We start from the raw sequence: 13,713 nt of genomic DNA, 5'->3' as shown, positions 1-13,713 counted from the left end.
GCACAAAGAGTTTTAGCTCTAATTTGTGATGAGATTAGGATAAATCTTAAGGTGGCCTAGCTGGAAGTCCAATACTCTGCAGACACATGCATTGTATCTTTTTCAAAGCTCTTTGGCCCTTCAAGAGCTAATTTAAACAATCAATTTGATTGATGTATAATTTGCATCTAATTAAATGCATCCATCCATTTGAAGTATATGGTTCAATGCACTTTGACAAATGTACACAATTGTGTAATCACCACCACCACAATCAAGATACAGAACATTTTCATTATTCTTCCATTACTCTTCAGAAGCTCCTTGTGCCTCTTGAAGTCAATCTGCCATCCACTTTCCCTCCTGACCTCAAGCAACCATTGATATGCTTTCTGTTGCTATGAATTAGTTTCAATACAGAACTATAGCTCTAGAATATCACACAAATTAAATCATGCACTGTGTCTTTTTATCTCTGGCTTCTTTCAGTCATCATCTATGTTTTAAACATTCATCCATGTTTGTGCTTTTTTTCTTTTTATTCTATTAAATTTCATTTTATTTACATACCACAATTTTGTATGCATTCACTTGTTGAGAGATACATTACTTTTTTCTATTTTTTTGTTTTATTATTTAAGTAAATCTGTTATGAGCTAATATGTACAAATCTTTATGTGGATACATCAGGGTTCTTTGGCAAGAAGAAATAGAAAAGGAATATTCCAGGACCATAATTTCAGATGCCAAAGGGCAGGTAACACAAATAAGTGAAACAGATTCGGTATAAGATAAAAGGTATGATTAGGACTATAGCAACTTGCCTCACATCCAGTTTTTAACTCTTAACTTGTGGAAATAATGTTAAGAAAGCTGAAGTGATTACACACAACCACCTCAAAATAAAAAGTACTATTGGTCAACCAATTCTTTGGATCAGATAACAAGCAACTCTTTTCATATAACTTCTACTTCCCACAGGCTAGTGCATCATTAAGAAAAAATAATATAAGGAAATAGGACAGGTGAGGTGGCTCCTACATATAATCCTAATAATGTGGGAGGCTGAAGCAGGAGGATCACTTAAGGAGGCTGAGACAAGAGGATCACTCGAGACCAGGAGTTTGAGACTAGCCTGGGCAACATAGAGAGACCCTGCCTCTACAAAAATAAGATATCCAAGTGTGTTGATGCATATCTGTAGTACCAGCTACTCCAGCTACTCAGTAGTCTGAGGTGAGAGGATTGCTTAAGCCCAGGAATTAGAGGTTGCAGTGAGCCACAATCACACAACTGCACTCTGGCCTGGACAACCATAAGCCTTATCTCAAAAAACAAACAAAAAAAGAAAGAAAGAAAGAAAGTAAAAGAAATTTGATTTTAGGCAGCTTCAGCTTTGAATTCACAATCTATACCTACTAACTGTGTAAGCATGTTTCTTCACCTTTCTGAACCTTTTTTCCTTAACAAAGGAGGAATAATAATATTATTCACTTCATATAGCACACAGGTAAAAGCAGCATGTCTGGAATTAATCTCAACATTCTAAAGTTGTAACATAAATTACAATTTTATTGCTCATCTTCCACATGCTAGGGCCTGAGTGAAGACTCTTTATTCTCCTTATCTCATTCTAATAAATCCTTACCCCATTTTCTACACAAGAAACTGAGACCAAGAGAGAGTGAGAGCCCTGTGATGGGAGCAGAAAACAAGAAGCACTTGCTCTGGCTGGATTTTTTCAGGCTTCCTCAAAATATATGAGCCAACAGCATAATAATTTTTTTCTTCAACTTTTTTTTAAGTTTATGGACACATGTGCAGGATGTGCAGGTTTGTTACATAGGTAAACGTGTGCCACAGTGGTTTGCTGCACAGATCATCCCAGCATCTAGGTATTAATCCCAGCATCCATTAGTTATTTTTCCTGATGATCTCCCTTCCTGCATCTCTACCTACAGGCCCCAGTGTGTGTTGTTCCCCGCCATGTGTCCATATGTTCTCATCGTTCAGCCACTACTTATAAGTGAGAACATGTGGTGTTTGGTTTTCTGTTCCCACCATTAGTTTGCTAAGGATAATGGCTTCCAGCTCCAACCATTTCCCTGCAAAGGACATAAACTTGTTATTTTTTATGGCTGCATAGTATTCTTTGGTGTATATGTACCGTATTTTCTTTATCTAGTCTATCATTGGTGGCCATTTAGGTTGATTCTGTGTCTTTGCTATTGTGAACAGTGCTGCAATGAACATGTGTGCATGCATCTTTATAACAGAATGATTTATATTCCTTCGGTATATACTCAGTAATGGCATTGCTGGGTCAAATGGTATTTCTACCTCTAGGTCTTTGAGGAATTGCCACACCGTCCTCCACAATGGTTGAACTAATTTATATTCCCACCAACAGTGTAAAATCATTCCTTTTTCTCTGCAACCTCACTAGCATCTGTTGTTTTTTGACTTTTTAATAATATCCATTCTGACTGGCACAAGATGGTATCTCATTGTGGCTTTGATTTGCATTTCTCTAATGATCAGTAATGTTGAGCTTTTTTTCATGTGTTTGTTGGCCACATAAACATCTTCTTTGAGAGTGTCTGTTCATATCTTTGGTCCACTTTTTAATTGGGCTGTTTGTTTTTTCTTATAAATTTGTTTAAGTTCCCTGTAGACTGAATATTAGACCTTCGTCAGATGGATAGATTGCAAAAATATTCTCCCATTTTATAGGCTGTTTGTTTACTCTGATCATGAGGTTTGTTTTGTTTTGCTTTTTCTTTTGCTATACAGAAGCTCTTTCGTTTAATTATACCCCACTTCTCAATTTTAAGCATAATAATTTTTATTGACCTTAGACATATCTCTACATTTGTCAAGGGCTCGGCACATTTGCCAGCAAGCCCACTTCTTTGCAGCCATTTCAGTTTCTGTCACTTGGCTGATATGCCGTAAAATGCTTCAGCAGGCAGAGCTTTTCTGAAAACTTCTCTTTGGCCAAGCTCCTGGGGAAATAGCTTATGGTCCAGTAAAGGAGATTCTATATGGTCAAAAGTGATTGTCCTTCACTGGGCCATAAGCTATTTCCCCAGGAGCTTGTACAGTACATGATATATAGTAGGAAGACATCATTTAGGTGAAGTACAATTTGAACATAGTTCTCCTCACATTGAATTCAGCAACCAGAATCCTTAGATAAAGAGAATTTTTCTCTTCTTAATTTCATTTTGTATATTCCTATAATCTTTTTAGTATCTTCAGTAGCTGAAACAACCACTTGGGTGGTTTTAGATGACTTTGTAACATCAACTCACTTATTTTTAAAATGGTATTACTATCCCTCATTAGATCTCTGTTAATTATTTGTTTATAAAATGAGGATGTAGAGATCCTTTGCATCTTAAATTCTCTATAATTTGAATAGTACCCACTGTTTTCTCTCCCAGCTCCAATAATTCTGGAGTAACCTGGCACTTTCTTATGCAGTTTCCCTTAGAGCAATGGACCAGCAACATTAACAACAACCAGAGATTTGTAAGAAGTACAAATTCTCATAATTCACTCCATCCCCACAACCTATTCTAAGGAATATTAAGTTTGAGAACTGGCCCCTGCTTCAAGAGATGACATCGTCCCTCCTGCTTCAGTCAGAGTTTTTTTCAAACACCAGCACTGGCTCCAACCCTGCAGCAGCTTCCAGAAAACACCTCCCTGTGTTCTTCAGAGAGGAGAGTACCTGGAGACTTTTTAAAATTCTACTTACCTGCCTGTATGATCCAACACAATGTCTTTGTCAGCCTCATTAAAGAATGATGAGGTTAATTTTACTTCCCCCCAAATATAAGACCTCTTTACAAAATGGAGCGTCAGTTGATAAGCAAAGGCTACTGAATTGAATGGCTTCGGCCTGGCTAAAGAAAAAACAGAGAAGGTGCTCATTTATGTGTATGTGGTAAAGGATCAAATCAGAGACTAAAAGTCAAGCAAAGCTACTGTCCAAACATCATATTCACCAAGAAGCTTAAATTTAGAACTTTGACATAATTTTTGTTTTTTAGATGGAGTCTCACTCTGTCTCCAGGCTGGAGTGCAATGGTGTGATCTTGGCTCGCTGCAACCTCTGCCTCCCAGGTTCAAGTGATTCTCCTGCCTCAGCCTCATGAGTAGCTGGAACTAGAGGTGCGGGCCACCATGCCCAGCTAATTTTTGTATTTTTAGTAGAGATGGGTTTTCACCATGTGGCCAGGATGGTCTCAATCTCTTGACCTTGTGATCTGCCTGCCTTGGCCTACCAAAGTGCTGGGCTTACAGGTGTGAGCCACTGTGCCCAGCCTGACGATGTTTTTAAATTACTTTGTGTAAACTCACAGAAGTACACTGTCAAAATTGAAAGATGGTCATCATTTCTCTTGTGTCCCATACTGGATCACACTACCTGTGGTGTACTGTAAATTATTTTAAAAATTAAAACTTACCTCATAGACTAAATAATTGTATTGCAGTGGGTTTTCATAAAGGTGTTTAATTTGTTAGTCTACTAAATTCTTGGGGTCCATTTTTGCAATTATTCATGGCAATTGACCTGGAGCCTCAATATATTGACTTGCCCTGTCCACTCTGAGGGGTTCTGGGTAGACACTTATGATGCTTTATGTGTAGGTGCGCAAGCATAAGGGCTCAACATTAGACCCCAAATGGATACAAATCAACCTATGCTAATAACTCCCCCCTTCAAACTAGAGTCCGTGAAGCATTCAAGGTAATTCCTAATTTTGTGTCTTGTCTAATTCACATCAAAAGTCAACAAACATTCCTGAAATTCTTACAGTTGCTAGACCATGTATTAATGCTGAGGAAATGAAAATGACAGACAGAATTTTCAAAATGTTCACAAACTGCCAGGGAAAAAGACTTGACCAGTAGGCAGAGTTAATTATAGTAAATACTGGAAGGGTAGTATGTACACAACACAGAAATTCACTTTAATTAGAGGAAGAGAAAGTTTGCTGAAAAAGACACCCCCCCCCAATAATGGTCTGGGTTTGCCATTACATTTTGCAGCACAGAGACAGTTCTGGCAGAGGCCAGGGTGTCTGAAATCAGAGAGCTATTGTAAAGAGCCACAACAAGCAGCTGGGTTTTGCTTCGGGCTAAAGGGGTGAAGGGGGAGTGGGAGCCCACCCCTACCTCACGGGTTTCTTAAATCTCTAAACTGCTCATTCACTCCAACACCTATTCTACATTTTTTGAGAGCTTTATGGCTAAGAAAGTCCAGAATACTGAACACAGGGACTTTTTGAGCTCCACCCTGCAGATCTGCAGGGGAGCCCAGAAGCTGGCATCTAGGCTACTCAACAGAGGGGCAGCTGCGGGCTGACACCAGGCTCCCAGTTCTCCCCCTTGGAAGGTATAGAATACTTGAAAAATATTTTAAAAAAAATATTGTTCTGTGTTACTGCAAACATCCGTATATCAGCAGAGAGTTATCAAGGTTAATGAGAAAAATTATCTCATCAGAACAACCCCCGGTTGGAGGCACAGGCACGGAGCTGCAGCCTCTCTAATCTGGGAGCGCGGGGTCTCCTGTGCAAAGCGATCCATCAGAGTCACTTGCGGCCTTCCCGCCTTCCCTAGGAGCATGGCACCCTTCCTCTGGCTGGGAAGGAAAGCAGGCAGCAGTGGGAGGAAGGATCCCTGCAGCGTTAGGAGGGATCCCTGCAGTGGTCAGCAGAGCACAAGGGGACACCAGGTGCACAGAGAAGCAGAAAAGGAAACAGGAGCCGCACCCTAAACCTCCTTCTGCCTGTGAAGGAGCCAAGAACTGAGGATGCCCAAGCAGGTGCCAGAGGTGGGAGAAAAATGTGCACCTTACACACACACACACACACACTCTACAGCACACCACACATGCACGCAACGTGGGCATATACTGCACACTCATCCTCCACCCCACACGCACAAACTCTACAGCACACCATGACATGAGCATACACACACCATGAGCAATACTGTACACCCACACACAGGTGCACGCAGGACACACATATGCACACGGAGTCATGCTCTGCGTCCTGCTGTCATTTGTTATTCATCTTTCATCCTTTATGGGATAATACACATTTTCATAAACACTTGTCCTTATGGTTCCTTTAGCAAGAGCATGGAATCTCCACCTGCTGCCCAACCTGTAAGAAGAGAATTTTGTTGTTCGGTGGTGTTGGTTTAGTTTTGCTTTGCTCTGGGGAAGGCAGGAGGCAACAAAAAAAGAGCGGGGAAGTCATAGATGTTGCAGAACTATCAAACATGCAGCACAGTGTACCAGACCCGGCCGTTCACGGTTCCCATCTTCCTCACCGCCAACCCAGGTTCGCGCCCTTGCATTACCTCCTTCTGGGAACCGCAAGCCTATCACTGGGAGGGGCCAAGCTCCCTCTCCCCGCAATCCTGACCCCTTCTAGCCAAGCCTCCTGGATTCCAAGTCTCTTCCACTCTTTCTCAAGCCCCACCTCCTGGAGAAAGCTTTTAGCCTTCACTGATCTTCCCCTACTTGGGCGTTGTGTACTTAAGTTGCAGTAACTTTACTACTCTCCCATAAAACACAGGTTAGCCCATAATTTATATCGACTTGGATTCTCACTAGATTTAAAGAATGTCAGGCTTGACGTGTTAAGCCAGTTTGTAAGCAACTGCAGGGTATGATCTGCGTTCCAATGCATTGTGGCATGCTCTTTCAGCTCCTGGTGGAATGGGGAGGCGGTTGGGATTTTAATCTTAAAGCATGGCCAGTAGATTTTATTATATATATAAACATATATGTATTTTTTGACAGAGGCTTCATTTAAGAAGCCACCTGTTTTTCTATCTATTCTGTTTCCATGCATTTGCTAAGAACTTTTGAAGATGGTTTAGACTTACAAATTGTTCTGCAAGCACAGAACATAGTTGTCATAATACTCAGTGGTGAAGCCATTAGGAATGGGAGACTAAAAAAGTCGAGAAAGGATGATCCTTCTACCTGAAGCTGAGAGACAAGCATCCTCTTCTCATGGTTTCTAGGTGAGTTGGCAAAATTAAACAACTCCGAAAATTCCTAGGCAAATTAGCTGTCCAGTATGATTAAAACATAGTGCAATTTGTCCATTCTTCAGGTATTATGGATTGCTTGTTACCTATGTTTAGGATGCTAGATTAGGCACTGGACATATAAGTCTGAACAAGACAATTATGGGACTTGCCCTCTAGAATTACAACGCTGATCAACATCATGAAGGGATCTCAGCATTGATATGACAAGGGGGAGGTGAGTGGGGAATGGGGAAGGTGTGGTGAGGACTCATTTAGACAGTGACTAAAGAAGGTGAGGACGTTCAAAGTAAGACCTAAAGAACGAGAAGCAGACTGACCTCAGAGAGTAGGGAAAGGCTGTTTGTCAAGTGAAGAGTTGTTTTTTTCAGGTCTTTAGCCACTTGTTCAGGGCAGTGCCTAAGCAATAAGAGTCCTGGGTCACAATAATAACAGCAAGGTAGCACGTTTTATTCATCTGCAAAATTCCATCCTTACAATATCACTCTAGGCAAGCTTATCACACATGAGGAAATGGAGACTCCTAGAGGTAAAGGGAGGGAGTGCAGATTCAGCCTGGGCCTAAAGGCCTCCAGAGTGTATGCTTCTTGCTTCTTGCTAATCATGCATAGGTAAGTGAGCATGGCTCAGATCCACCTAACTCCAGACTCTGCAACACTGTTCAGTGGGTATGTCTTACTGATGCCATGTCTGCAAATCAGATCTTAAACACATCTCAACCATTCTACTTGTAAAAACCAGAGATTGCAACTATTCTACTGATAAAAACCAGAGATATATAGAAAGTAACTTTAGGAGTAGGAAAGGGTCAAAGAATTAAGCGAATAATCCAAGAAGTCCAGAATGGCTGCCTTGGAGCTTTCTGCTATGTATTATCATTAATGTTTCCTGGAACCTATCTGGATAAACACTAGACAGTCATTACTGGTTCTTATCTTTTCTTTCTTCACTTCACAGACATTTTTTTGAGACCCTGTTGTATGCCAGACACCATGGTAGGAGCTCAGGATGCAGCTAAATACCATGTTGGCATACTAGAATTTACCAACATTATTTTGTTAAACAAAGAGAAGATGCAATTATCATGTGGTGTAAGAAAGACTGAGATAGAAATCACTGAAGGATTCTGTAGGGCATCCAGGGCAATCTGGGGGGAGGAAGTGTTAGGGAGGGTGTCAATGAAGGCTCCTTAGAGCAGGTGATGTCTGAGCCGAATCTCAGAAGCATCAGTACAAATTAATTAGGTGAGAGCTAGAGGTGAGGAGGACAGTCCGGAAAGAAATAGCATGGAATATTACGGCAGTTGCTAGGTGGCCAATATGACTGCCCCTGTAGTTTGGGGCATGAGGATAAACACAACAGCTACAGTTTGAAACCTAACCAAAGACCAGGCCATGAAAAGCTATCTGTCCTGCTGTAATACATTTGAACTATGCTGAGGACTAAGGAAAATCACTGCAACTAGATAAGCATTGGTTTTGCAGGACTCCCTCTGACAGCTGTGTGAAGAATGAATTTGAGGGAGGCCAGGTTAGAGGCAGCATAGGGATGAGGTGCCTGCCATGTGCCAACAGCTTTCCTAGCCACAGAACTCCCAATATGAACAAGACCAAGATGGGGCACACCAGCTACTTAGAGAGGCAGTTTCCCTGACAGATCACCTTTTATCTTTCTGACCAGGAATGGGCTCTCTGTGCTGCCCAGCAATCAGGCTGCATGAACATTCACTTCTCCACCTCCCAGGTATTGATCACTCCTCTTCTTCCCTCAAACTGCCTCTTCCTCCCCAACCTCATACTTAGTGGTTGAGCTTGTTTCCTACTTTACTGAGGAAATGGAAGCAACCAGAGGGAAACTCCACAGACTCTCAGCACCACATCTACCCACTTTCAGGGCCTGCATGTTCTGGACCCCCTACCTGACATCAGCAGTGAGCTTGCTGTGCACCTGCCAAAAGCCAGTCTCTCCATCTGGGCACTGGATGACATTCCCTCTCGCCCCCTCCAAGCAATTCTCCCTGCCTCTTACAAGACATTTTTTTCCCCAGGATCATTCCCATCAGCATACAAATATGCTGTCATTCTTCCCACCCTAAAAAATTTTTCTCTCGACTAATTTTCCCCACCAGCTACTGCCATGTTTTTCTGTTTCCCTTTGGTGCAAATCTCACAAGAGTTGCCCACACTCACTGCCGCGATTTGTCTTCTCCCATTACTTTCATCATGCTTTAGGCCCCACGGTTCCACAGAAATTATTCATCTAAATTTAGTAGACAATTCTTAGTCCTCGTTTTAAGTGACCTATTTATTATCAAAAGTAATGCAGTTGCACAAATCTTCTTCTTACATCTTGATCTTGCTTCCAAGGCACACATTTTCTTGGTTTTCTCTCTATCTTACTGGCCACTGACTTTTTGTTTTAAGGGGTTTTGGGGGAATTTTACATTTTTTCCACAACTACCCTTCTATTGGCAACCTTCAACTGTGTTGAAGCTCCCTGGTGGTCTAGTGGTTAGGATTCAGCACTCTCTCACAACTGTCTGTGTTAGAAAGTCTTCAGGTACCATCCTTGATTCTCTTCTCTCTATATAGTTATAATGTCTATATGTCAACACTTCAAATGTGTGTGTGTGTGTGTATAAATTAAAATCTCACCCATTCTGCCAGATTCATTTCACATGTGCAACTGCCTCCTTAATGCCACTTCCACTAGGACATCTAATAGAAACCTCAAACTTCACAGGTTCAAAAGTGAGCTCCTGGTCTTACTTTACAAAACCTGTTCTATTGGCAGCCTCGTTCATCTCAAGGAATAGCAACTTCACTGTTTTTAGTTGTTCAGGCCAAACTCTTGGGGACCACCTTAGCCTACCTCTATCTTTTGTGCCCCACATTCAACCCTTAAGCAAATCCTATTCTACTGTCATAAGGTAGCTAAACTTCTTCTACTTCTGGCCGCCTTCACTGCTGTTACTTGACCAAAGAGCCATCATCACCTATTTCAAAACCTCCTAACAGGTCCCTCTACTTTCATTCTTACTCCCTAAAAATCTGTACTCAGCACTAGAACAATGCTCTTGAGACATGAATATCACTCTTTGCTTTAAAAAAACTCTGAGTAACAGCAAAGGTACCTGAAATACCTGCCTTGCCTCCCTCATCACTGTTTGAACCTCAATCTCCTTTCTCTCCTTTGCTCAATCTCGTTCAGCCATTCTGGCCTTCTTATTGGTCGGTGGGTCTTAAAACCCTTCAGGTTTATTTACTTTCTCCTTAAGTCTTTCTACTGAGTGTTTCTGTTATTCCTCTAGATTTCTCCTTTCTATATTCCCTCACCTCACTTAAGTCTTTGCCCAAATGTCACCTTTTATGGGGAAGGCCTTCCTTGAGCATCCTATCTTAAACGACCCCACCAACTTTCTTGGTTCCCCTTACCCTGTTCTATTCCATAGCACTTGCCACATTTTAATCTACAATATAATAAGGTACTCGTTTATTGTATTTTATGTTTGTTATTGCTCTCTCGCAACTAGAATGTAGGCTTCTCAAGAGTAGAGATCTGTGTACATTTTGTTCCCCTATGTGTCTCATCTACCTATAACAGAGTCTGCCATATAATAGCATTTCATGAATATTTGCTGCCTGGACAAATTTTAAGCGACCAGTCTTAAGAAGAAACTGGAGAACATGGGCTAAATATAAGACAGTGTCAACGGAGAAAAGATATGAGATATAAGAGATTTAAGAAGATAAAATTAAAAGTTCTGTTTCAGTGGATTCAGTGACAGAAGACAGGAATAAAGGGTCATTCTAGGGAAGTGGGTTTACTTAGGTCTAGATAAGCAGGCAGGTAACATGGTTTAAGGAAGATGTGGGGAAAACGTAGATGAGACCAAGAACCCCTTTGATACTGGGGTTTGGGGTGCAGCAAGGATGGGAGGCTGCAAAGATAATTTGGTAAGTGTTAAGAACAGAGTGGGTAGAGATATTAAAAAAAAAACAAAAACTTTGAGGAAACCCTTAGGAAGGCATGTGTTTTCTATGGCAAAAGAAGAAATGCATTAAAAGGCAATCATTGGATGTGAAGCTGAAGGATGGGCAGAGAGGGGTCTTGAGGAAATTAATAAAGGCATGGGGAAAGACAAGATGCTGATGGAAAGTTCAGGCTTATGTACAGCATCAGGCACTGAGCAGAGGTTGAGGTCTGGGAGAGAAAGCGAGAAAGCAAATAGTTGAGCTCTTCCTGCATTGGATTTCTGTAAGGAGAGGACTTCAGAAGGTTAAGGGGCAAAAGAGGTGAAAAGGAGTGGGATGCTTGAATGTGGGTCATGATATGCTGGTTGAATAGGAAAGAACTTATCCTAAACTTTTTAAAGCTATTTTTCTTCTTCTTGTAGTCAGTTAAACTTTAGCATATAAACAGCAGTAAGCAAAACACAACAAAGACACAACAGAGAGCTTGGCTTCCTTTTTCTGTAGGCATTCAACTTTACCTATCTCAAAATACATAAATAAAAAGTATTTTAGATGTTTTCTTAACACTGAACTATGAATAGTTATAAAATGTCATAAATATTCGTTTACATTTCAATCTGTTCACAAAAAAAAGATGAGTTTAGTTGCAGTAAAATTAAATCGACCAAGCACTGAAATCTAACAGGAATCTTTTGTTCATTTATGTTGCATTGCTAAAGATTCAGGCTCCTATTTACTCTTTCACAATAAATATTCCTTTTTTCTTAAATTTATGATCTGTCGAGTTGCATTTATTATTGGCCTTACGTGACTGATAAGACTGGGCAGTATTGTTTATTTGCCTTTTATTGTTAAACTTTCTATTGTTAATTTTAATAACTTGTACAAAGCGTGAACAATTTTTGATATTTCTGATTTATGTGGGGTGCCAATCTTCTGGAACTGTTCCTGAGTTCCTCATTCCATTCAATATAAGGTAGTACGATAAAGGAAAAACTAAGATTCTAAAACTGAGCTTCACAGTGATTATACCTGAACTTCCTTAAAATGTTAGATAAAACAGAGGTGTTATTGGCAAAAGTTAGCCTCCCTCCCTATATAATGAATGGAGTAACTGAAGGAACAAATGTGTGTTTGTATCACACAGTTACCTTATAAATCTGCCTTATATCATGATCTTGCTTTAGTTGATGCTGTGGTCTTCCTTGCCATTCTGGCCACATAAATACTACTTATTTGAGCAACTCGTCAGTTTAAGTTCCACTTCCTCTGATTGCCTTCCAGTAAAATATACACTAATCACATATTATGAGCTGTTTTAGACCCACACAGCTCTGAATGATCTAAACCCAGCATTCTTCAATTTCATCTCACACTATTCTCTGCCTTACACACCATGGTCCAATCTCACTGGCTTTCTTATTAGCCCTTTCTTGCTTCAGGGCCTTCTTACACCCTCTTTCCTTTGATAGAAACTCTCTTTCTCAGATCTTCCCATGGCTACCTTCTTGTCACTGAAAACTCAGGTCAAGTGTCACCTCCTGGATGTCTTCCCTTACTACTCCAATAAAGCTCCTGCTCCTGTCACCCCACGAACGCTGATTCTCTAACAAGCCACTTTATTTTCTTCTTAGCACTTACCAGGTCTGAAATTATATTGCTTATTTTTGTATTTGCTTTGGTCTATCTTCCTTGGTCCTTAGTGTAATATTCCAAAAGAAGCAAAACCTCTCATTCTTCACCAGAGTATTCTTGTGCCCAGAGAAGACCCTTCCACATATTAGCTACTCGAAAGTGCATTGCCTTATATTTAATGGTATGAGGAACTCAGGAACAGTTCCAGAAGATTGACATACCCCAAAATTATTTTATGTAGCTCTTTGTGCATGGCACTAAACTTAGGGAAAAGTTAGAGGCTAGGATGAGAAAATGTCAGCTTTGAATCCATTTCTTTATCAACTGAAAAGACAAGTAAGTAATGCTTCCCCTTCCTACCAAATAAGGATTAAATGAGTAATGAATGAGGAAGTGCCAGAATATGCCAACTGTGATTAAATATGATCATTTGGTGGGTAAACTCTTATTAAGACTTGCTATTCCAGTCTTTATTTCCATTTGAGACTTTATGAGCACTTTTACATATTATTAAACATTCTTTGCAAACTTGATTTAGTGACTATGTAAAATGTTTTAATTGTATGGATGTATAATTTTAAATCTTCCATAATATAATAAATTGAGCATTTATCTAATTGTTGTTTCAGCATGGATCTCCAACAATTAACACATAAAAGGATAAATTCTATGGTATTCCAAATAAAATGGCAGCCTGGTAACATCTTCCCAGTATTGAATGATAATTTTTTTCCCTTAGCACTCTTAAGGGTGGGAAATAATTTTCTATTATTGTTTAATGTGCATTTCTTGGATTATAGATAAAACTGAGCATTTTTATGTAGTTATTGAACATTTGTGTTTCTTTTTCAAAGAATTGCTTTCTATGACATTTTAACCATTTTTCTCTTGGGTTTAAGGACTTTTTTCATTTAATCAATCTGTATGAGCATATTATAGATTGGTAACTCCTATCATTTGTCATGAATGTTCCAAATACTTTCCTAATGCGTCATTTATCTTTAAATGTTATATATGACACAGAACTTTTCATTTTTAAGCA

General features: G+C 40.1%; 1 protein-coding gene across 7 annotated transcripts in view; it reads right to left on the bottom strand.

Annotated features, from left to right (window-relative positions):
- LOC144576666 (uncharacterized) overlaps window positions 1–13,713 on the bottom strand; it is a 489,614-nt gene that overhangs the window by 81,303 nt on the left and 394,598 nt on the right. The gene's annotated exons all lie outside the window — the stretch shown is intronic.

The sequence above is a fragment of the Callithrix jacchus genome, chromosome 6 (assembly GCF_049354715.1).
Source record: "Callithrix jacchus isolate 240 chromosome 6, calJac240_pri, whole genome shotgun sequence".
Taxonomy (NCBI): domain Eukaryota; kingdom Metazoa; phylum Chordata; class Mammalia; order Primates; family Cebidae; genus Callithrix; species Callithrix jacchus.
The sequence above is the reverse complement of the archived record's forward strand: the minus strand, read 5'-3'. Positions and strand labels throughout refer to the sequence as shown.